The sequence below is a fragment of the Archocentrus centrarchus genome, chromosome 18 (assembly GCF_007364275.1).
Source record: "Archocentrus centrarchus isolate MPI-CPG fArcCen1 chromosome 18, fArcCen1, whole genome shotgun sequence".
In the NCBI taxonomy this organism is placed as follows: Eukaryota; Metazoa; Chordata; class Actinopteri; order Cichliformes; family Cichlidae; genus Archocentrus; species Archocentrus centrarchus.
The window spans coordinates 13,726,515-13,750,700 of NC_044363.1; the positions used below are offsets into that span (position 1 = coordinate 13,726,515).

Below are 24,186 nucleotides of genomic sequence, written 5' to 3' on the forward strand. Positions count from 1 at the left end.
TTACGCGTTACTGACATCACTGCAGCTGTTGAATGCAACTAATAAAGTAACTTGTAATCTAACTTAGTTACTTCTAAAATTAAGTGGAGCCTATCCCAGCTGTCATAGGGCAAGAGGCACGGTGGCCACCCTCTACAGGTTTATGACCCATCATTTTTGAGCAACATCTCCTTTGACATATTTTATGTGTCTGTTCTGCACTAAGTAGGGTCATCTTTGACTGGACAAGTAATGCATGTGTGTCACTGAGTTTAAATCAATCACAGTCATTTATGAGACAACCAAATGAAGCTCGATCAGCACGCCATGCTATAAAGTAGTATTATTGTAGGAACTTTACCTACAATACAAAGCGCCTTGAGGCCATTGTTTGTTGAACAGTAAATGCAGAGTTTAGTGGTTTATTTGTGTGGTTCAGTTTATTTTGCTCAGTAACAGCACAGTTAAAGTAGGCAAATGATAATAGGAATGAGTTGGAAATATCCAGCACTGCTCATGTGCAGAACCGCCCATTCCCGTTATTGTCAGAGGTTTCGTTGGCAGCAGAGGGTGTGAGTTGATAGCTTTTGCTTTGTTTTGTTAACCTTTATGTTTCTTGATAGAAAGATTATCATCTCTTCTCTTTTTTGTGTGAACTCATTTTCAGCATTATTCAAACAAAGTGAAAATCAAAACCAGTGGTAGGTGTAATGGTACACATCTTAACAGACCAGTTGGGTTGGCTTGACAATAGAAAATCAAGTTTCCGAGGATATCAATACAAAGGAGGATTATTTTTTTAAAATGCAAATTCTTGGATGCAGTTCATCCCGCTCTGTTAAAAGAAATCTGAAACCTTGTTTTCCCTCTGGGATTTTACCGCTGCCAAAAAGCCTTTACAGTGTTGCATGGGTTTCTAAGTTACTGCATGATGTTGTTTCCCTCTGCCGGTCACAGTCTATGAGCCAAGCTGGGACAATCTTGATGTTAATACTAAACACTGACATCGTGCTTCTGCACCAGTTTTGAGAAGGGAAGAGAGGAAGGACAACGCTGTTAAAGTGGGCCCAGTTATGATATCAGTCTTGATCTGGCATTCACAAAAAACCAGTGTACTGTTATAAAAATGTATAGTTATGATTATTTAATCTTAATAGAACCAGGTATAGTTTAACAAAGCACAGTTAATCTTTCAGACCTATTGTGCAGATTTAAATGTGTCTGCAAAGCTTTGAGCTGTGAAGAGATTTCTTGTGTTTCATAGCCAATGATATGATGCCTATTGAAGGTTAATAAGTAATCATAATAAACAGCGTTACCTTACAAATACAAAACATGAGTCAAAACTACCATACTGTACATTTTCAAATGCATGGTAAAACATCTAGTAACTTTAAACTTGCCAATATTACTGATAATGAAGCAGAAGCAGACTGCAGCATCCGTCCAACAGTCCAAACACATGCAGTTAGTGGGGTTAGGTTAATTGGTGATTCTAAATTGGTGCTAAGTGTGAATGTGAGTGTGAATGATTGTCTGTGTTAGCCCTGCAACAGGCTGGTGTCCTGGGTGTACCCTGCCTCTTGCCCAATGGTAGCTGAGATAGGCTCTAGCCCTGAGTTAGATACTGGAAGGAGATAAGTCTGTTAAGAAGTTGCGTGGGAAATCTGTATCCACCTCTTTCACGGCACCCAAACAAAAGTGTGAAGAATAAGCTGATTTTTTTTCTTTCAAAGCTAATGCTGGTTCATGTATCTGTGACAGGCCTCTAAGGACTAGAGAATGACACCATGGGTGGAGCTAGCATATTTTTTTTAGGCATATAAGGCTAAGACAGTGTGAAAGAGGTGCTGTTAACAATGACTTTCCATCAGTTTGCATGCTGCATCACCGTGATGGCCTTTCTCTTTTGGAAAGGTGAGAGAGAAAGTTTATTTTTCTTTAAATATTCTTAGTATATTATATTATATATATATATTATATTATATATATATATATATATATATATATATATTTAAATGTCTAAAAACGCCATACTTCTTTGATCTTTAAGTTCTCGGCAGGGGGTTGTAAAAACCCAACGCATTTTCATCACACGGGCCTCCAACAGAGGCCTTCCATATATGGAAGGCCTCTGTTGGAGGGCATTCCATATATGGTGAGCTACCAACAGCAAAGCTTCAACCTAGGAGTGAGTGGAGTTTTCCACCAGTGAAACTCCTCCAACAGGAGAAATTGGTGGAGTTTCACTTCAACAAACTCTGTGCATATGGAAGATTTGTGGAACACAGATCTGCCATGACCACAGGTAACATTAATTAGCCCATGGCTAATGCTACCTGACTTTTAATAGAAACCCTTCTAGACTACAAGCCTTTTGAAATAAGCACATCCCTTTTGTGGTACAAACCGGTGACAGACAAAGGACTCTTCACAAAGGGAACAGTTTTGAATTAATAAATAGCCTTTTTAAAATGAGGACTTAGATTTACTTCTTTCTTATCACCTTTATTTTGCCTGTGAAGATGCATTGATGTTGTTTATGTTGATGCTGCTTTGTGTTCTCTTTATTATGTTCGGCCTGTCCTGATCTGAATTGAATTTGGGTGACTGTTGGGGTTGATGCTGACCTGTTCTTTAGGCTTGTTTACCAGTCCAGGTTTTGAAGCAAATCCAAGATTATATTGAATAATATATTCAATATAATATATTGAAATTTAATTACAGCAAATTAGTCGCTGGATTCAAGTTTAGGTCCCTAGCAATCCATATTACTTTAATATCAACAGTTCTACTTTATTAGAACAGAAATTTCACAGTAGATTTTTGTGTGTGTGTGCTTGTGTGTGTGTGTGTGCGCGCGGTGTGTGTGTATGTGCGCGTGTGTGAATTTAGTAACACTTTAAAATAACACTCACATTCACACCTATGGGCAATTTAGAATCACCGATTAACATAACCCCATAATTTTAGTTTTAACAAAAATAAACATTATTTTTCTAAATGTTCAGTGTGTGAGCAATAATTCAAGAGGAAGAAATAACTGCCTACTTTCACGCTGTTTCACAGATCAGTCATCACCTGCACTTAACTGATTTAACATGTTCATGTTCATCTTCTAATTTTCAGGTTGTCATTCACAGCAGCCTGGTAAGCAAACAACAATAATTTTACAAGTTCTTCAAGTCTCAAAGAGAGGACAAACAAGTCTCAGTCTGAGAACCTTTGAAAGCTAAAAAGGAGTCAGCATATAGCTCGATATGATATCATGGCAGAGATGATCAACATTATTTGCCACCTCTGAGTGTTTCTGCTGCTGTGGCTGATCAGTGTACTCACTGTTTAATTGTCATCTCTTTTCTTTTGTCAGCCTGTGGCAGAGCTGCTAAAAAACACAGAATCATGGGAGGTGAAGATGCATCCCCAGGAAGTTGGCCCTGGCATGCCTTCATAGTAACTTATGGACCTATTGAATTCACTCAGTGTGGAGGGTCCCTGATTACCAACCAGTGGGTTCTGACAGCTGCTCAGTGCATACGATCGTAAGTCACTGTTGAATCCCTGAAAGTTGATATTTTTGGTTAAAAAGAAGATGAAGATGTTGATGATCTCTAATAGTGATGTGTAGTGGATGAAGGTTCCTGCTAACAAGTACTGTTGCATTAGCTTGATATTTCCTCATGAGCTTTCTTTCTTTCTTGAAAAAGTGATTATGCATTTGAATTTCCAATCCCATTTTTAGATCTAACAATGATGTTTTTGATTGTGTTTTTACTCCACAATGTGAAGTATCACTAATCTCAGACCTATTCAGAGCTGCGAAAACATTTATCTTGATCTATCCCAGAGAGCTGGCTGATATGATGAAGAGAAGGAGCACTGGAGGTGCTCTTAAACCACGATGTAGTTAGGAAGAGAAATGGAGTAGGGGTAATCTTTTAGGAAGATCTTTTGAAGATATAAATCGCAAAGGTGATGTTGAACGTTGTCAGTGGGTATGCCCTACAGGTTGGATGTCAATTAGACAAGAACTAGGAATTCGGAATAAGTTGGGGATCGGTGAGATGTAGGCAGATATTCCATAAAGGGAGCAAACAAAAGATGAAGATGTTATTAAAAATATAAAAGTAAAATTTTTTTTCTGAAGTTCAAGTTACAGGACTGAGGTTCATCTGGGCCGATACAACCAGTCAGCTTTAAATCCAAATGAGGTGACTCTGAAAGTGGCAGACACCATCTGTCATCCTGCATATAACTACCTGACACATGGGAACGACATCTGTCTTCTGAAGCTGTCGGCTCCTGTAAATTTTACAGACTACATTCAGCCGATCTGCTTAGCCGCAAAAAACAGCACTTTCCACAATGGCACCAGCAGCTGGGTCACTGGTTACACTGGTAAGTTACAAAATATTCATATACATTTTCTAACAATGTTGATGATGGATTTTGGAAAAAGCACTTACCCTTTTCTCTCCAATTAGATTCTATGCTAATGCCAACATCCTCCAAGAAGCAAATCTACATACTGGGAAACAATGAGTGCAGCTGCTACTATCAAAACTACTACTACTACTACTACTACTACTACTACTCGTGGTTACCGAAGATCACAGAGAACATTACTTGCACTCAGTCCAAATATGAACAGAAGGGCCCTTGCTATGTAATGTATTACTTTTAGTACACTTTAGGTTTTTTTTTTCAGTTATTAGCATTGGATCATGATGGTTATATCTATATTTTCCAATTAGTTCAATTGTCTTTCAATTTTTATATTAATTCAAACTTACTCATGTTTTTTCTTCTTAGTATATGTTTTATTCATACAGTTTTTCAGTATTCAGCATGACAAATATTCAGAATTATTAATAGTTATGTTATAGTTTTCATTTACAGAACCATCTATGACTGAGAAAATGTCAGTATTAATTTTGTAACATTCAGTGGAAAATAAGGTCCATGAGGTATTCAGCTTAGCACAGCACTGAATAAAAGGAGAAACAAAAATACTCCTGCTGGTAACATCAGTGCCAATTTGTTGATATGCTGTGTATAAAATATATAAAGACTGCAAAATATGTAGTGATTCATTTATAATGTCCCATTTTATGGTTTAATTTTAACATGTTGGCACCATTTTGTTTTTAGGAGCCAAAATGACCAAAATTGTATTAGGGGGTTCAAAGAGTTATTGGCTAATGCTAACCAGTGAGCTTTAGCATGGTGCATCCATAGACTGCGTGGCTGCATCACCAAACACAAAACTCTGACAATAATGCATAATATGCAAATAAAATCCTAATTGCACTTACAAAAACTGGAGGGCAGACTTAGTGGATGAGATGTTAGTGCAATTAGGTCCAGGTCAATGCTTCAAACATGAAAAGTTTGAAAATCTTAGAATCAACTTCCTGTGAACACAATTGATCATTTGAAAATAAGAGGTTATATCTCAGAGCTTTATCCAGACACAATAAATGACCACAATCTTGCAATCATCAGTCAGTCAAAGCACTATAACTTTAATAATGTTCAGTCTGAATTCAATTTAAAGGAGTAAGTTATTTTTTAAAATTCATCTCGGTTGTTATGAAGAGGAGCATTAACTAAGAGATCAAACCACTTATATTTGTTTCTACTCTGAAGTTGATAATCGTAACATGGGAGTCTGTGGGGACTGGTTGGCTTTTGGAGCCAGTCTCAAGTGGCAATGGCAAGACACTAAGGGCTTCAGTGTTGGCTTAAATTTTCAGCACTGAAGCAGCCTGCTGGTAAAATGATTCTTTAATATATTTGTCAATCACTCTCTTGGTACAGCATGTAGAACTGGTTCACACTTGTTTTACTTTTTGTTTCATGCTAATGAAGGCCAGTTTACACCAAAGATCCAATGATAGAATAAAAGCTCAGATGTCAGAAGAAGCTAATAGAAATTTTCTTTAACTCAGATTCATATTATTGAATCGTTTGATGCTGAAGCAGCATCAAACCAGCTACTTTGATGCTGCTTCAGCAGGATAGATGTTACTGTGTCACTTCTAAAAGATACTGACCTGTCTTAACAATTTTTATTAACTTCTTTTCACAGAAAGATGAAGGAGAGCACTCATGACAAAGGCAGGATCAGTGTGGGTCCAGAGTGGAATTGTGAGTTATAGTTTTTGTGGGGACCTTCACTCTACACCCGTGTGTCACAGTACCAGAAATGGATCAGCGACACCGTCACCGGAACACCACCAGGCTTTGTTACCTTCACCTCCCCAGGCACTGACAGTGACTTAAACTTCACCTGTCCACATCACCACCTTTCACTTCCCCTTCCAGTTTCCCCACTGATTTCACTACTGATTTCACAGATGTTCTAGTCACAGACGACAGTGTGTTTGACAGCGGTGAAAATCTGATCCACTTCACTCACCTCGCCTCACTCTGTATTCTTGTTGTGTTGCTCCATGTGTTTGCTGGAAATGGAATCTAATTCAACACATTTGCTCAAGACCTGTACCTAAGTACCAGCTTGAAATACTTCATAACACTTGATAATTTTAGACATTAAATGTTGAACATTTTACTCCAATACTTTAGCAACTGCCTGAGTTTCTTATAATTAAACACATGAAAAGTTAATAGAATAAAGTGTTTTCTTCTATTAGATTATCAGTAAATACAAATAGCTGAAAAAGTGTGAAATATGGTGTTTGTCTTTCATTTATTTAACCATTTGATTACTTATTCCTTTCTCCTTTTTTAACTCATCCATATCAGAAGATGTTTATTAATATCAATTCATTAAAATGACAGCAGCAATCTGTGTATGTGTCATGGTGTGCACTGTAAATCCAGATTTGATTCGACTTAAAAATATTGAGTGCATTAAACTTAAAATTGCCTAGTATGTGAACATTACTTATTATGCTGAGTAAGCTGAGCTGTTTCATGTCCTTTTCATTGTAATTGTGTTTTAAGTCCAATCAACAGCTTCTTACTGAAATAAACTGAGTTTGTATTATTTAAACAGCTGTCATTTCTGAGTAGACTGTACTTTTATAATGGTCTGTCTTATTGTAATTATGTGTTTGAATTCAAACAACTAATATCATCAGTTTTGCACCTGCCAAAAATCTTGTTCATACCAGTTTTAACAGACTGTAGTGATGATATTGGATCAAAGATATTTGGGCAGCATGGTGGTGTGGTGGTAGCACTGGTGCTTCATAGCTGGAAAAACATCCAGAGGGTCTGGGTTTGATTCCACCTTGGCACGTGTCTCGCTGTGTAGAGTTTTTCACGTTCTCCCCGTGTCTGCGTGGGTTTCCTCCCACAGTCCAAAGACATGTTTTTACTGGGATTAGGTTAATTGGTCATTCTAAACTGTAAATCATAAACCTGAAGAGGATGGATGGAAAAGATGTTTAATAAAAATTTTTGTATATATTAATTTACCCACTTGATTGATTAAAAGACATATTGTGATTTTAAGAACTATAAAAGATAAGTTTGGTCAATTAGAACATACAATTTAGCTCAACTGGTAATTGCAAAAACTGCCAGACATGACAGGCTAAAAAAAAAAAAAAAGATTCTTAGTTTTTTGTAGTTATGGTTAGTGTAGTGATCCTGTTATTAGTTACAGTTGTTATTGTGTTTTTGTTTCCCTTTGTTCTTGCTTCCCAGGGTCTCTGTGTTGCAGTATCTTTTCATCCCTTACCGTCACTGTCACTTGTCTCGTGTGTTCTACATTTAGTTTTATCCTCCATGTTGTGTCAAGTCTGTGTGTCTATCATCTTTTGTCTCTTCCTGTTTTATTTGACAGTCTCCTGTTCCTTTGTGTTGTGTATCTTGTCAGTGTCTTTGAGTCCACCTGTCCTTCAAGCTGCTTCTTTTCATTACCTTGTGTGTGTGTGTGTGTGTGTGTGTGTTGTCTGCCTTATCCCGTCTCCATTGTCGAATTGTTGTCATTTCCCTGTATGCTGTGTGCCGATAGTGTTCAGCACATTTAGCTGTTTTTCAAAGATAAGGTCAACAAAGTTTGCACTTCAAGGCCATTGGATGATTTTATGTTTACTGGTATTCTATACTAAAGTAACTGTGAAAGTTCTATCAATGTCTTTTCAATTTTCAGCAATCAACATACCAAATTGAAATCTTGGTACATCAGCAAGGAGTTTCAGCTTCAGCCTGAAACGGAGAAAGAAGCACTGTGTGTTATTTTCCAGCACTTGGAAGCATCAATGACACTTTTGGCCTAATCAGTTATCAGTCAAACACTACAAATGCAGGTGCTCTAACAACCACTTTTTTAAACATTCGCTAATAACATTAAATAGAAACCCCAAAGGACAAAAGTCACAAACTAAAAACTAAACAGGGATAAGGAAAACTAATGTACACTAAAGTTCAGAATAAAATAAAGAGGAAAAAAACCTATTTGGTAAATATATCTATTGATTCACCTTTATAAGTTAACCTAAAATCGACCAGGCAAAATGAATAGTCTGATAGTTCAGGAGACCAACTATGGAATTTATTAATACTTTTTAGATATTGTTTTGTGCATACAATTATTCTTCCCCAGTTTTCATATGTACAGGAACATGGGTTCAAGTTACATCAGCGAGCAAAAGGGTCAGCCAAAGACCACATCCATGAATGTTTTAAGTGTGAAAAAAGCACAGCAGTGCATGCTCTGACTAAACACTGAATCCAAAAGGCAGTTTATAATCTGCAAGTCAGTTTAGTACTCCAGAAATGGCTTCAGAAAACCTATTTTAAAATAGTAAGAGATTGGGAAATTATGAGCAGGGTTTGCTGTAGTGCGCGCATGCAGAAGACACTGGGGTAAAGACACCAAGATCATACGAAAAAAAATGACTCGTATCACAGTTGTTAACCCCTTAACTGGCAGCAAAAAAAATCACCTGTAACAACTACATAACACCCTCTGGTTATTATTGGCTCTGAACAACCCATTTCATAGCCAATTAACCTGCCGCGTCTGGTCCGCAGGCCGAATGAAGTGCATTTATATGGCAGGCTAGACCCGCCCATTTTGATTGACACCTCATTCGGCCAATCATGTTAAGAAATGGGTTTCCCAGAGCCAATAATACTCAGAGGGCGTCAGGTAGTTTGTCGGGTGATTTGGTGCAGCCAGTTACATGATTGGCCGAATGACGTGTCAATAAAAATGGGAGGGTCTAGTCTGCCATATAAAAGGGACTACAAACGGCCCGGTGACGGGCCCTGGCCAGTTAAGGGGCTACATGCCTGCTAAAACTGTATATTTATGACGATGAAAATTCATGCTACAATGGAGAAATATGGTTTTCAGAAAAAATAAAACTTACCACAAAAGCATTCCCAAAGACTAAATTGCTGCAATGGCGGTAAATGCAGCTAGCGCAGTGCAGACCGTTAGCTGCTCCAATTCAAAAGTCTGTAACATGCCACAGCATGACTTCCTCTATCCAGCGTCAAAGGCAATGCAGCAAAAACACCTCCTGTAGCCCATATGACTTGATTTCTGTTTGGATATGAACGTTTTTCAAGTTTTGTCCGAAGTAATGAGCAGGCAATATGGATTCCAATATGGCGTAGGTTTCCAGTACCTCATCAACAGGTGGCGGACGTACGTACGTAAGCACGTAGGTGACATCAGGGACAACTCTAATTATTTAAGGGCTATGTCTGAAACTAATCAATATAATCAAGTACTGATAACTTAAAAAAATAACTTTTTTTCAAACTACTCAGAAAAATAAAGGTGTACGAACTTATAACGGGTTTTTAAGTAGTCACAACTCGTTTTCTTTATCAAACTATTAGTCTTACAGTGCAGAAAGAAGGCCGAAGAAACCCACAACCTCTCTACAGACTATAACCCTCACATTCCACAAAACACTGGAGGTCCTGGCCCTGATGATAAACTTTCAGGATCCAGCAGACTGTGTAGACCGGGTGAATGTCCAAGACCTGAGCAGGAGGAGGGGGTTTGGCTGAAGGATGCAAGGGACTGCAACAAAAAGGCTTAATTTGAGACATGGAAAGCAGGATCAATCAATCAATCAATCCTTTGTTAGTCAATGTACACAATGAAATTTTGTTCCAGAACACCCAACCAAGAAAAAACAAACAAATAGGGGAGATACGTGCCTGCGGCCGTGCTGCCATCATAGAGAGGCGCTGCCATTTAAGTAGATAAAACAATAGCAAACACAAAGGGGTAGATGAGGAGAAAAAAAATCATCTCATATTATGCCCCCACAAGGCACAATATGAGGTTGAAAAAGCCTCTGCATAGCATAGTTAGCGCATATTTAAAGTGGCATTAGCTGTTAGCTTGCCTCTATCTCATCCATTGTGTGTTGTGTTTTGAGACACATACAAATTATGTCGAGACTACTGCCCGCACTGCTATATCGACTCCACCCACACTGTGGTGGTCCCCAATTGAAATGGAAACACAACACAACCATGTTGAGTTGTGCCGAGTGAGTCAGCCCGCGCTCAGTCGTTCTGTATGGAAATGCAGCTTAGGAGACAGAAAAATCAAAGCAGCAGAAGAATTGGGACCAATGGGTTTGCCTGGAGTTGAGTCTTTTGGCAGATTTCAAATAAAGATTTTTATGGTCTGTCCCGACTATGAAGGGATATTCAGCCCCCACCAACCAATGGTACCGCCTCACCAGAGCAAGATGCATAGCTACGGTTGGGTCTTATTTTTACTTTTTACCATATGAACAAAATTATAATCTTTCAGAGTAAAATTGCAATAAAATAATTAATTAAATATTGAATTAATCAATGATTAAATAAGTGAATAAATGAAATGATTAGATTAATAATAATTGAATTAAACTGATAATTGACTCAAAGCTCTAAATAGTCGTTGATTAAATGATAAATTAATACTTGAATCAAGTAATGTATAATCAGTAGTCAAATTAAAATGATCAAAATAGTGATTGAATTAAAATAACTAAATAGTGGCTGAAGCAAATAATAGACAATTAAATAAATACAGTAGATAGAGAGCAGACTGATGGGAGACCAGCTGTCGCCAGACCAACTTCACAGCCTTTGGGAGGTATGTTTATCCTATTTATGACCTTCTTAGTCTCGGAGAAGAATATGTTTATCTTATCCTTAAAAGTTTTGCCAAAACATGTACATCTATGACTAAGGAGGGAAGGGTGTGTGTGGGTCATCACACCCTGTTGCTAAGGAGAGTAAAACTGCCAAGTCAGGATCAGGAATATGTGAGGGGGGAAGGTGTGTGTGTGTCCTTTACAGAGCTTTTATTGCTGATTGGAGAAACTTGTGCCATGATGCCAGAACCAACCACTGGATGAACCAGTCTGGGAAGGCCAAGTCTAAACCACGGCTCTCTCCATCTGTTTTTGAATTCATAGTGCTTGTAGATAGTGCTTGTAATATAAAATTGTTGTGTTGAGCTTAAAGCGGTGCTCTTTCTGCCGAAGGGAGCACAGGCAGTTGGCTGGGAAGGCCTGTGTCTCCCTGAACAAGATTGGCCACATGTACATGTGATATCTTCTGATTCTTTAACCTATTAACAATCCTGGATTTTTTGGCAAATTTTTTGGGCCCGGACACGGGCCCTAGTATTGTTAAAGGTTTAATAGATTAAATGTCATAATTTTTTAATTAAAGTGTTTCAGGTGTCTTCCTTTACAAATTAAAAACACACCCTAACTCCTAATTTGTGACGTCACAATTCCACGTGGTGGGTGTTAAGCATCAGGAGTAGAATGCACAAGGTTGCAGTTTATCTCTGGGTTGCAAGAGCATGGCACCAATGAGCGAGCTATATTGTCACTGATGAACGGTTGTTTGGGGTCAGGTTGAACCAGAACTGGTGCTGAAGTGAAACTTTCCTTAATGAGTGAAAATGGTTTCAGGCTCTGTGGACAGAAAATGGGACTTTGGGTGAGCTAAGGTTTGTGACTACAGATCCTGATAAGTGTCGATATAAGTTGCCCAATCCAAGGAAGTGTTGAAGCTGTTGCCAAGTGATTAGGTCAGTCACCCCTTGATCTTTTCAGGGTCTATCTTCACCTGCCCAAAAAGAGCAAAGCCATGGAAACTGGCAGGACCTGTCGTTTTCTCTTTATTTCTGGCTCTGTGTGTATTATCTATTTTCACGTTTAAGGCAACTACAACTCAGAAGAAGAGGGCTTATCCCTAGAAACCAACTGGGCTTGAAATATGGAGCTTGAAAAAAACGACTTCTTTTGGTTCCCAAAGATGTTTCACAGTGCTTCAGTTCTCAAACCAAAAGTGTACAGACCCTGCTACTTAACCCTGATGGGTGTAGTACCCTGGAGGTGGTTATGACCCACTATTGTTCATGTGGATATCACATGCACCAGGTGTGAAAGGAAGGTCATTACAATGACTGTACTTTGTGATGGTCTATCTTATTGTAATTATGTGTTTGAGTTCAAACAACTTAATATCATCAAGTTTTGCACCTGCTAAAAATCTAGTTTATACCAGTTTTACAGACTGGATTAATGTGCAGCTGCATGGTGCACGGTGGTTAGCACTGCTACATCACAGGTAGAATGCCATCTGGAAGGTCTGGTTCAATTCTGGCTTGGTCCAGGCCTCCCGCTGTTTAGAATAGCTGACATTTGGCTCTCTCGTATAGTGTTTTTTATTATTCAATGGACAAATGTTATTTGTAAATGTTAATGTACCAGCATTATATCATGTTTATTTACCAAATTAAACAGACACAGTCAACACTTGTAAAAAATATTTGTGTTACTGGGCAACCTAGTGGTGTGGTGGTTAGCACTGCGCCTCACAGCTTAGAATAGCTTATCTGATAGTTGGGTCAATTCCACCTTAGCTGGGACTCCTGCTGTGTAAAGTTTGTATGTTCTCCTGTCTGTGTGGGGTTCCTCCCACACTCTGAAAACATGCAGTTAGGGTCAGGTTAATTGGTCTCTCTAAATTGCCCACAGGTGTGAAGGTTGTCTGTGTCAGCCCTGCAACAGGCTGGTGACCTGTATGGGGTGTACCCTGCATCTTACTGCCTTGTCAGCTGGGATAGGCTCCAGCCCCCACCACCTCCACACAACCATGAAAAGGATAGGGGGAACTGATTGATCAAAAGACATTTTATTTTTTCATGAACTATAAATGATAGGTTTGGTCAATGAGAACATACAACTTAGTTCAACTGGAAATGGAGTAGTGCTTACTTAACAGGCTGAGTTAAATGAACTGTTTCATTACTTGAAAAATTTAAGGCAACGAGTTACCTTGGTTTTTTTTAAGTAGATTCAACTTATCCGGGTTCAATTCAATTCAAGTCAATTCAATTTTATTTATATAGCGCCAAATCACAACAAACAGTTGCCTCAAGGCACTTTGTATTGTAGGTAAGACCCTACAATAATACAGAGAAAACCCAACAGTTTAAACGACCCCCTATGAGCAAAAAGTGCACTTCTAACCCAAATTAGTTGAGTTTACTAGAAATCGCGTGGAAACTCGTTGCCTTAAACCATTCTAGTTTTTACACAAAGATGAAACTAAACATGTTTAGTAGTCTTTACTAAAATTGATTAGCTCATATAAATTTCTTCCTATTTATGAGAGCTAATCCATTTTAGTAATACTACTAAACATGTTTGATACATTGTACTAAGGTTCTAAGTTAACACAACTAAAACATGTTTAGTTTCATCTTTGTGTAAAAACTAGAATGGTTAAGGCAACGAGTTCCACGCGATTTTCTAGTAAACTCAACTAATTTGGATTAAGAGTGAAAATTACTTTTAAGCTAAACTGTAAAGCAAATAAGCAATTTAACATTTAAAGCTATTTATATTTTGTTACATATGATTAATAACATTTCCTCTTACCCTCTTCCTATTACCCTTTTTATGTTCAAGTTGTATTGAATGTAACACTAAATTGTAAAGAGAATAATCAAATACATTTCAATATTCCATATTTTATTTTTTGCAGAATACTTACGCAAAAAGACAATTTTAACTATAGTTTGTCATCATGCTTTTCACAAGTATAAAAAGTATCAAAACAGTAGCCATTCAAAAAAAGTTTGCCATCCAAAAGGCAAGTAAAAAATAGCATATGTGCTTGAACTCAATTCTAACATGTTTAGAGGAGGAATACAATGCAAGCAGCATTCAACAAAAATATTTGCATCCTTTTGGAAAAACTGGACACCTTAAAATAGGGACACAATCTCCAACTTGGAAAATGCACAGATCAAACTATGTTTAAGGGAAAATTTTGCATGTTTTATGTAAATGTACAGTCTGTGTTGTTAGTAAATGTAATCAACTGAAGCAATAAATTCCTGTGCTGCTATTGACTGAAAAACCTGTAAATAAGCGGTAATGTTGCTGTTGAGGAGGAATTACATTATTTTGAATTTACTGCTTCAAATGACTACATTTACCATCAACACAAACTGGACATTATATGAAAAGTGCTGAATTTCCTTTAACTGTATCAACTAAATATTACTATGGAGCCCTGAGCATACACGTCTAAAATCCTGTTTGTAGAGTAACAAGTGGCCTGACATTGATGTGTCTTATAACACTGTAAACTGAACATTACAAACTTTCTTAAGAAATAAAAGTTGAGGCAGTACTGCTGCACTGAACTGCATTAGATAATGCAGATGGAGTTGATAAAGTTGCTCAAGTATATTTTCAACCCCCTGACTGTTCACTGACAACAACACACAAGACATTTCTTTACATCGCAAGCTGGTTTTTCAATGTTTGTAACTTTGGTTTTAGTTCAACGTGGCCCAGCTCAAAAATATCTGTTGGATGAACTGGAACGTGAACTTCATAGAAATGGGGTAACTGAGATGCATTGCATATGCAAGTCCAAAGAGAACACATAGCTTTTGGCAGGTCTTGAATGTTGTCCATCACCACTTCTCCCTCAATGACAATTTTTAGTGAGGCTGGACTGAGATGCAGGGAGGATGAGGGCACAGCACCTTCAGGTTGAACGAGGAGGATCCCAATGTCAATGTTGCAGAAAGAGTCATCGTCATCTGAGTCCTTTATAAATGACAAGAGCACAACAATGATATTTCAGTGACATCAATAATTGATAAAAAGAAATAACTTCCACAATCAAATTGAAATTTCTGTCATATCATCTGTTTTATCATACTATGCAGCCCTAGTTTCCTAGTGTAAATGTTGAATGAGTTGGAGCTCCACAAAAAACATCTATCTAGCATCTTCATGTGCTAGTGCTAAGTGGAACAATACCTTATTCTTTGAATTATTTAAAACTATGCTCACAAGTTTTCTTCAATCACTGGAACTGCCATCTGTTTTCCCACGTCTGTCTGTCTATGCCCAAATCCTGACATGAACCCAACACAGCATAGCATAAGATATAAATTAAGATAAAAAAAAACTATCCCTTTAAAGTGGGTTGCATGAGGTGCTTACAGATGCATCAGCATATTTACCTACAGTAGATGGTGGTCAGCCTTTCCCCACTTTGGAGAAGCAGCAGGTGGATCAATGTAGGTAGATAAGCAATTACTGCTGCAGCTTGTATTTTAGATAAGTCAAAAAATTTATATCAGTTTTAGTGGACGCATACTATTTTCAGCATCTCAAACTGCTGTCCAACGGACCTATCTGACTAGAAAATTAAGTTACAGCACTCTCTTCATGCCAACCAAATGCCATAGGAAAAATTAGTAATTTTACCTCATAGAACACAAGAGTTGTTAGTCTAGCATGTCCTTGATCCTTAAATGTGTACTACTGTGTGAGTTTAGTGAACTCAAACCAACCAAATAATAACACAATCGAACAGACTGAGGCAGCAGTAGAAGAGCCGTTCCTCTGTTCAGCAAAGTAAACAGATTTTGTCTATGAAGTTTGGCAGGGAAATCTTTATACAACTTATATAAAAGTAATTTTATGTCAGAGGTTGACTGACAGTAATGCAGTGAAAATATTCTATGTATAGTGTACATTTCACTGATCTAGATTTTTTAGGTGGCTAAAATAATGTTGTTAGAAACACTGATCACAGCAGTATATTGCTTAGTTTCCTACACCAGTACCTCTGCGCTTTTCCAAACAGGGGCCATGTCAAATGGCACTTAATGCAAGTAATACACTGACTTTGGATAAATAGGTCATACAACACAGCTGCAAAACATTATTGCAAAGTAAATATTAAAGAATTTAAAGTATTTCAAAGACCCATGAGAACCATGTATAAGAGTGAAAATTCAAGATTGAGTTGTTATTGTTCCTTTAGGTAGTCTTTAAGTAAATTACTTACAAAGGCTGGTTTGTAGAAGTCTGTGGGGTTGTCACCAAGGATAACAGGAAGTCCTCTGAGCACCAGTGTTCGAATATCAGTTGGCTCTGCAGTCTTTTGGGCAGTAAAATGACAAAAATAAGCAAGTAACTAAGCACAATTGATTGTATTAACAATATAAAGTCCCCACACCTTCTTAAGCATCGTTATTACGAATGTACAATATATCGGCATTAACATCGGTATCAGCCAATATTAGTCATTTGTTAACATGTGAGTATTGGTCCGATAAATAAAACTGGGTCAATATTAACAACCCATATCTATTTCCATCTTCTTGACGGGCAGGGGAGGAGGTTGGTCATGTGGTATTTGTTTGGTCATGTGACAGCGATGCAGCGCAAGATTGTGAGGAGTTCATCTGAAGCAGAGAATCAATGTCAGCGGTGGGATTGTTTTGTTTTTTCCAAGGTGTCGAAAGGGTAGTGAAATATATATATTGTATACATTATCGTTATCTGCATAACAGCAATATTAATATCGGGTATCGATATCATCCCACATTTTAATATCAGTGCATCCTAGATGGAATCAAGGACTTTTGAAGGCACATTCCCTAAAATTTAAGAATACATGGCTCATGGTTAATTAACCCCTGTTACAACACTGAGAAGAACTAGCAGGTTTTAACTGAAGTTCTCGAAGGTTTTAGTGAAGTTCAGAAACTCAGCCTTGTTTTTCCATCCCTAAATTCAAAATCTTTATCATTTCAACAATCTATGGAAGCATGAAAATGAACACAGTTGGACTTAAGCCAAGTCATTACATGAGCTGTTGCACACATGCAAGTGCATAATAGGACCAACCTTTGTTTGTTGGGAAAGCTGTGTCAACATTTGGCCAATGTTCCCTCTCTTGGATCGAAAAAATCTCGATAAGACGAGGACTGTGCCGATCAATGCTCTCATAGAATTCCTGTTTGAGATTCTTGCCAACAATCCTGTGAACTCCATGCATACCTGCAAAATACAGAAAATGCTCCAATATTACATCTTTACAGCTAATAACTGAAGGTGGAAGCACCAGAGTGAGGCCAGCAATAAAAATTGCACAGGTGTGGACATGGTCAGCTGTAAAACACAAAGCCCCCTTCAACTCACTCACTTTACACTTTAAATTTGGGGATATTTCAGTTATTCTAGTCAAACGTCTTTGACAAAAACTTGTACCGCGCACAACACAGGAGTTGCTTTTCTACTGCCCTGATTGTTTGTGGTATTGTGTTACTTTTGTGTAGCAGACCATTGCTACATATAAACAGACTATTAATATTTTGCGTCAAATTATATATTTTTGTTGGCAAGTAACCTTTTAATAAGCAGGATAGCGTACTGTGAACAGGGAATTAATAGATGATAAACCTCTTCAGAATAATCTGAAATCAGAGTTCTGCATCAGGGTGTTGGGATTGATTTCACAATAATGACTAACTCAATATACAATATTCCTTACCAAAAAGATAAAGGCAGCTGTAGATAGCAACTCCCATGTCCTGCATGGTAAAATTACTTTTTTTTGCTGACAGTGGGAATGGCTAACAGATAAATATTTTTAGGTTTTATAAAGGCAGTTTCCTAAGAGAAACACAGACACATATTTAAAAAAAAGTTCTCATTATCTTAATCATGAATGAACTAACCTGATCTTCTGTGAAAAGAGCAGGCCAACGTTCCACCATCTCACATACAGCAGGTTCTGACTCCACCACCTCTTTTCTTCTCAATGCAAATGTCAGATCCATCTTCTCTTTCACAAGCTGTCCATTTGGTGTTCTCTTCTGCATTTCATTAACCAAGTCTTTGTGGCACCCTCAAGGGCTACCTGATTAAATCCCTCTGGAAAGTTGGGTAAGAAGTTGATCTCGCCTTTCTTGATGTTCTTGTTGGCTGGTTCTCCTTCAGTTGAATGCCCTCCTCATTTCCCTGCATTACTGCTACATCAAGCACCCTGATCTTCTGCGCTTTGTTCTGTAATTAGCCATTTTAAATTTTAGACTATTTTTCCAGCCACTACAGCGACTGGTTGAGCCTCGCTCCTGGAGAGAGGGGTGCTTGCTTATGAGGGCTTGTGCAACACTTTCAAACTGAGCATTATTTGGGTATGCTGTGCAACTATACATGCTCTCTGCCAATCTTTCAAGAATCTCATGTTTCAGCTCTTTTGTTACTTTCAGGTGCGTACCATCACGAAGAAACTGATGATCTGCTTGCCTAAGTCTATATGCTACATCAACAGAAAAAATCTGGGATATCAAAACAATCTGGCCACTGTTTCTGTCGCTCCTGCGAGGATGTAGAGAGGATCTCTGTATCTGCTACACTGGGTGTGCCACTCAAGATTTCTTCAGATGTTGAGACAGATACCAACTCAAGTAGAGGGATGACCTTGACTGTTGGTTTTTCAGGAAGATCTTCGATATCTGTCAGATTGCACACTTCATAATTGAATTCAGGATCTTGGTACTGGAGACTGAAGTTAAAATTAAGTCCCAGTGATCTTTAAGCTTGCCTATCAAATCCTCCACTGTAGTGGGTCTCGTATTCAGAACAACCTTTCTTATATCCGTCTCTGTGAAAATTACTCTCAAGGTCATCTTCTGGTGTGCTGCCATCTTGGAAATAAAAAAAATAGCTTATTAGAAATATATACACAAAGACATAGATATTCAGTTTAACATAAGGCTTATCAAAAAAGATACAAAATTACCAATTAGGCTTACATTTAGACTCTATCTAGAGCAATGCTAGGACTGACAACACTTGTGGTTTCTCAACACAGAATATAACGAGTGAGTGTCACTACTGAATTTTCTCCAAATCTGTATGCTGACAGAGGGAAAACATCATTCAGCTCTTTTAGTTCCACCACACATAAAGAGGGATTTGTGCTGCCACAGAGTTCAAATGATCTGACATGTTCATGGTACCATGCCATCATTGTATTGCAGACAAACAAGATCTCTGTGTTTATTGCCACAATCTGCTTGATCTGTTTGAAATTTGGGGAGGCCTGAACATGAACCAACAGAGTATCATATCAGCATAATATCTAATTCCATCTACAGAGACTGATGATGCAACCATAACCTTTGTAAGTTGGGGTACTCTATTGCAGAAAACTTGTTGGACATTCTCGGGGAAAGATGTGATCAGTGCTGTGGTAACCTTGTCCAGCTCAACTGAGGGCTTGAAAAACGAACTTGTGTCCAAACAGTAAGCCATCATTTTCTGATGCTTTACAGCCAGTGTAAGTGCCACATGTCTGAAGTTGTGTGCATTACGAATGACCCGCTTGAAGAATTTATGTTTTCCCTCGAAACGCATTGTCCAGACATCTGACAGTGGGCCAAATGCCTTAATCATCTCAGGATAATGCTCAATGAAGTGGTGTTTTGGACGCAATTTGAAATTTGGGAATGTAGTTGCAACAGTTCTCTGTGTTCTGACACTTTGCATTCAAAGAAATGTATAGACTCTTCAGTGTGCCTTGTTGCTACAGCCAATTCAACAATATCTTTAAGGAGCATCAGAACGTTCCAGGCATCGTCCCCCTTCAGGCACTTTATGGCCAATGAGAAGTGGGAGCAACCTGATTAGAGCCCAGTTCTCATGGCCATTTCCACCTATGGTCCCTTTGGTAGAGAAGCCTTGGGCAATAGGCTGAGGCTGGTCAGTTTTGTCATGAAAAGCATATGCAAAAGATGTGATAGCATGGTTCAGTGTTTCTAATGTGAAATATTTCTTAGAAATCAGTTCTGAAATGCAGAGTGATAACTCAACAGGAACAACCCCTTCAAAAAAGTCGTGTAGGATATCAGGGGGATAGCCATGAACAACATGAAAGTGCTCCAGACTGTCAGTTAGTACACACCGTCCCTTTACACCATACTGTTTTGCCAAAGTGGGATCCTGCTGTACCTCCTGTACCTGTTTGTTGTGAATGTCTGCAGTTCGGGGTTCAAAAGAGCCTGAGCTTACCTCCTTGTCTTGGATCTCACTCATCATTGCCATGCAGAACCTGCAGAACTTGTCCACTCCAAAGCTCTCAAAGAATCCTGCAAAAGAATGAGCAGCCAAGTTATCAGCAGCCACATACAACACTGTGCCTTTGACACATGCTCCCAACTTCTCAACATTTAGGCCATCTTGCTCCAAAGAAACCAGATCCTGATCAGAGGATGAAGAGTTTTAGCATAGCCATATTCTTTTACATCAGAGGCTTTACATAAAAGAGCCAAGTTGAATGGACTGGAGTGTGGACCTATATTTGATGGCACATTGGCAAGCACCCAATACACTGCACTCATTTTATGTTTTTTCTTAGATGTCCCGAATGGATTAGACACTTCAAAATCATCTGTGTAAAGTCCAACAGCGATTCTGAATTCCTCGCTGTTAAGGGGCCATTTTCTTTACAGTACAAACCATCTCTGTATGTACTGTACTCATGTGGCACATGTTTTTGTACTGGAAGAGCTTTATCTAAAATGTCTGCCCTGTTCAACATTTTCTGTAACATGGCATTTATAGGAACATATACAGCACTGGATTTATTTCCCTGGCAATAAAGTACTCAACTGGCATAACCACATCAAAGTTTTTGTTTACATATGCTGCTCTCCTTTTAGAGGTTGATAAGGAGCCACCCTTGCCACAATACTTTAGTATGATATTGCTCTCTGAGGCAGCCCTGACTACTTGTTTCACAGTTGAATCATCTACATCTGTGTGTAGCTTCAAAATGTCCTTGACTGAATTGTGCAGCAGTGGTTGGGACAGTTCACGTAAATGTAGGAGCTGTTGTATAACTTCATCGATAGAACTTTGTGGAATGTGGAGGATGGTTTGCATCTTTAAAAAAAGAGCAGCTAGGTTGTGCTCCAACTGTTTCCCAAGATCATGATGCTCTTCATCGCTGGACTCTTCGCTGCCTTCTAAATCAACAGTGTTGTTTGGGGGCCCAGGTTCCTCTTCTGCCACTTCATTGGTTTCACTACCAGACACTATTTCTGGTTTGAACATCTTCCAATTGCCTGTTCTGTGCTGTTTACTTCTGTGTGCCTTGAATGTGGAGTACACAGTAGTATTAAAGTTACACCCATTATATGGACAGTGGACTCTGTGATTAACTTTTAAATGTGTACTCCGCAAGTGAGTGATAAAAACTGCCTCTGTGCAAGCAGCAGAAAAATCACAGGACTGACAGTGAAAGGTCAGTGTTTCACACAGTTGTGCATCTTGGTCTTTCTGGTGAATTTTGGATAAGTGGACCCTAAGTGCACTGATGGACTTAAATGTGCATAAACACTCTTGGTGTAAGCAAGGAAATGAATGGTACAGTTCTGGTGTAGCTTCCATGTTTTAGCCTGTAATGTTTTAAGAGGTAACCCCTTTTCTCTGATGTAAACTCACAGTATTTGCACTTCCACTGCATCTTCACACGGACCTGTAAGAACAAAAAATAATAAAGATTTTAGCACACTTGTCCACAACCATGTCATCAGCGATCAAGGAAATATGGTACTTTTAAATACTGTCTCCCTTTGAAATTTCTGTTCTCAGCCTGAAAATTTTGTTTTCCCGTTTCACATTAGAGTTAAAATATTGCCGAATGAGTTAGGCTTACCCTTCTGTCTGCAGACAACTGACAGGTTTAATAACGTTTCTAACTTGTTGTCAGTTCTGTATTTTAAGAGTCTGCAGAGGTGAAGAAGAACAACTGGCGATAACCTTAGCCTCAGCTCTTTAGTCATACAAGATTTCAACCTTTGTGTCCGACCATTACATTTCAGTACATACGAAACCGTATAGAAAAAAACGTGTACTATGTTAACACAAGCACATGCTGTTACGAACGATGTGAAACACTAAGCTAACGATAGCATTTAGCTGTCTTGACACTACTGGAGCGGCTTTTTCAATTAAAAAAAATTACTCTCAGAGACAGGATACACTCGGCTTAAACTTGGTGTAGTAAAGGTTTATTTCAGCAAACTACATCTCTCCTAAAGTAACTGTCCGTTATAAACTGAGACTCGTCAGTACGCTAACACTAAGCCAATGCTAACATTCGCGCTCCGCCACTCCACTCGCGATATTTAACTTCGATTCCAAAACCCCTCACTTTACCTTTACAAAGTGTTGATAATGGTGGCAGTAGGCTGTAACTATAATTTTCAGTTATAGCTGCACATGGAACTCAGCTATCTTTAAGCAAAGAAATAGCTAGTATTATTTAAAATAGTTATTCTTCACACTTACCAGTCAGGAGCCGTTGAACTTGCCACGGTGCATGTTGCAGCAGTTTGAATATGCCCCGCCCCTTCACTTCAAAAACATAATATCTTTAGTAATCTCTGCTTAACAAGTTCATTACACTCTATATTTGTGTAGAAAGGTACAGTTAACTAATTTGATTTAGTAATGGGACAACATTTTTACCAAAGACGAAAGAATAAGTAATGATTACTAAAACGTTTAATTACAATTAATATCTGGGTTAAGAGTGTGGGAAGGAAAAACTCCCTTTTAACAGAAAGAAACTTCCAGCAGAACCAGGCTCAGGGAGGGGCAGTCATCTGCTGTGACCGGTTGGGCTGAGGGGAGAGAAAAGTCATGCTGTGGAAGAGAGTCAGAGATTAATAATAATTAATGATTAAATGCAGAGTGGAGTATAACAAAATAAATAAGGTGAATGAAAAGAAACAGTGCGTTATGGGAACCTCCCCAGCAGCTGAAGACTTTTCAGGGAGCTTTTAGGACAGCCTAGAATTAATAAATGCATGAATGAGCTTTTCAGCATCACTCTGAGAAAGGATGTTTCTAATTTTAGAAATACTGCACAAATACAAAAAAGTGGTCCTACATATTTGTTTAATTTGTGCATTCAAGGACAAATCCTGGTCAAAAATGACTCCAAGATTTCTCACAGTGTTACCATCCAGAGTAAGTATCTGGTTTGACACCATGTTCTTAAGATTTGTGGGGCCCAGTACAAGAATTTCATCTGAATTTAGAAGCAGGAAATTAGCGTTCATCCAGGCCTGGTCCTTCATTAGTTCATTCAGTGTATTTAGATAAACACTTTGGAACACATTATCTGGTCACCTCAAATTGGTCACTTTAGTGTGACTCCTACACACTCCTATACCCTGATAAGTGCTCAACCGGAATCTCTCCCTGCTTGGAGATGAAGATGGCTGTCTTCACTGGCTCTGCTGGGTCCATAACTGACCAGATTGTTCTGTCATGGCTGCTAGGCCAGTAACTAAAAAGGATCCAAGTACAAAACAAAATGATGATACAAATAAGAACTATTTACAGATATCATTTTGAAAACAAGGTATTTCAGGAGTTGCGGAGTATTTGTGGGGAACAGGGCCCTTTCCTATTGAAGGAGGGGGGAGATCCACTGGGGAAGAAGGAGACAAGTTATTGCCAAGGTCCAGGTTCAGATGGAGGCAAGTAAACAGATAAAGCGTAAGAAGAGTTACTTAGATTTCTGAAGGGGTTAGATCCTGAGAGGAGAGTGAGAGCATTGTTTTTTCCTAGAGAAAGCTTCCATTTGAGGGTGAGCAGGCAGACAGGAGCAATTCCAAGGTGCGGAGGCAACCGCTTACAGGAGGGGAGAAGAGATGGATAATGCATCTTAACAAGAACATATTAGACAGTAACTAAATTATTGAGATCTTGCCTAAATGAGACGGAGTTGATGGGAACTATTTTTCTTCCACCTGGTAGGTGTGTAATGCATAAGTATGCAATGCCAAAGCAGTGTGCTGCTGCTGCTCACTCACTCACTCACATAGATACAATAGCAAAATGTAAAAGA

The 24,186-nt window shown here is 38.5% G+C and overlaps 1 long non-coding RNA gene and 1 pseudogene across 1 annotated transcript; one reads left to right on the plus strand and one right to left on the minus strand.

Annotated features, from left to right (window-relative positions):
* Positions 1-2,277: 2,277 nt before the first annotated feature.
* Positions 2,278-6,520, plus strand: LOC115797013 (chymotrypsin-like protease CTRL-1; annotated as a pseudogene).
* Positions 6,521-18,601: 12,081 nt separating this feature from the next.
* Positions 18,602-22,344, minus strand: LOC115797404 (uncharacterized). Its single transcript, XR_004021409.1, has 3 exons — positions 21,768-22,344; positions 20,334-20,410; positions 18,602-18,967 (listed from the first exon to the last, which is right to left on the minus strand). It is a non-coding gene; the product is annotated as an uncharacterized LOC115797404 (long non-coding RNA).
* Positions 22,345-24,186: the final 1,842 nt, after the last annotated feature.